Source organism: Anabrus simplex, chromosome 1 (assembly GCF_040414725.1).
Source record: "Anabrus simplex isolate iqAnaSimp1 chromosome 1, ASM4041472v1, whole genome shotgun sequence".
Classification (NCBI taxonomy): domain Eukaryota; kingdom Metazoa; phylum Arthropoda; class Insecta; order Orthoptera; family Tettigoniidae; genus Anabrus; species Anabrus simplex.
The window spans coordinates 1,681,814,192-1,681,816,064 of NC_090265.1; the positions used below are offsets into that span (position 1 = coordinate 1,681,814,192).

At 38.5% G+C, this 1,873-nt stretch overlaps 1 pseudogene; it reads right to left on the bottom strand.

The window, feature by feature from the left end:
* Nucleotides 1–272: 272 nt before the first annotated feature.
* LOC137502405 (chromobox protein homolog 1 pseudogene) lies at nt 273–1,025 on the bottom strand (annotated as a pseudogene).
* Nucleotides 1,026–1,873: the final 848 nt, after the last annotated feature.

The window sequence follows — 1,873 nt, forward strand, 5'->3', positions numbered from 1 at the left end:
ATATCAATACAAGGAATACAACCGGAAGTGCACGAGAAAACCATTTATTGATAATCTATTTAGAATAACGCCGAACACTGAAATGACGACACCCTTCACTCATTTAATTGACGATATACGCAATAGTGTTTAAGAGTACATTCCCATAGTACTTTTTCACTGATTAGAGCAGGCGTTGAAAAAAGTGATCACCGTTCCTATACACACCGTAATTTGATGCTTTTCGTCTGTACCTTGAAACCAGGTCACAGACGAACAGTAACATAATTGTTGGAACGAATAGACCGCAAGAAACTAAACCTATTCGGCCCCCTCTCTGCCACCTGTGTCGTCTTCATCATGGCTTGATGTATGCCATGTCAACCTTTCTTCATAAAACTGGATTACAATTTGTGGACAACGGAGATTGGCTTGGCGCGCAGGTACTAGATCAGCTTCGTCTGTCCGCTTCCATTTCATGAGGAACATTAATTCGCCACTGGAATCTGTAGCACCAATGATTTTTTCAGGGTCTAATCCACGGTCGAAGCCTCTGGGTTTATTATCCTCCTCAACATGTTTCTTTTTTGAAGTAGGTTTCTTATCATCTGGTGCATTTCCAGGTTTTCTTTTCCTTTCTTCCTTCTTGGCTGCTTCTCTCTTTTTTCTGTTGTCTTCATATTCAGAGATCAAATCTGGGCAATCAAGATTCTCCTCTGGTTCCCAAGTATTGTCTTCATTGGAATATCCTTTCCATTTCAGTAGGTATTCCACTCTACCATTCCTAATTCGTCTATCCAGAACCTTCTCAACAGAGTACTCCTCCTCAGCCTCTTCACCTTCAGCACCATCTTTGTCCTTGGTCTTGCGGTTAGCACTAGTCGGGCCTTCCATTTTTGACATTTTGCTGGACATTTCAGAAGACTACAATGTAATCTAAAACAATGTGGCCAACTTCCAAATTAGATCCCAGCAACAGCTCACAACAAACAATGCAAACTATTCCAGTGGCGTTGGCGGGATGTTGTACTGCATTGATGAAAGCGGACGTAGACACACCACCACGGAGAAACGCTTTTCCGTCTGGTTCTATAAACTGTGAAATTGTATATTTTTACAGATTATGCTTGTAAATGCCATACGATAATAATAATAATAAGTAACATAATTTTGTCAACTGTTGACAACCAGTGTTCAGCAATACCCAAAACCGCAGTTTTAACAATTACGATGCATAGAGTATTTATGCTCTCATACAGACAAGTGTCGTTAGAGAAAATGTGCTCTGGTCAGCCTGAATCCTATGTTTCCTAGTAATATCTGTCTTCAATTGCCATCCTGAACAATATGTACCGTCGAAGATTTAATACTTGTCATCCATATTCCTACTGGGCACAAAAATTTTAATAGGCTATCTGGCGATCAGACGACTTTTTGAACGCTTCAATATGCTTGTGTCTTAATGTCACGAATTTACAATGTTTTTTTAGAATTGTTGGCTGAATACTGTAATGATAATTTACTTTAATCTATCTTTATTTATGTTTATCACCAGTGTTGTATTTAACAGATGCTCCTGAAATCTTAAGAAATCATCTGAATAAGCGGCCAGACCAAGCTATATTTAACACGTCAGTACCTAAATCAAGTAAGCAGGGATGATACATACCAACATTATAAATTTTTGGGATTGCCCACTTCCAGAATAGAATTGTATTCCCAGCACTTTCACAATGTTAATGGACAATATATAAAATGAAGAACTTACCAGATTGTTCACCTAACTTATGGATAAGCGGGTATATACATTTTAGTGGATTGCGATAATCGTCTTATGGGGTTGGGATAGATGTACTATCATACATTGCATCTTGAATTTCGTATAACAACATCT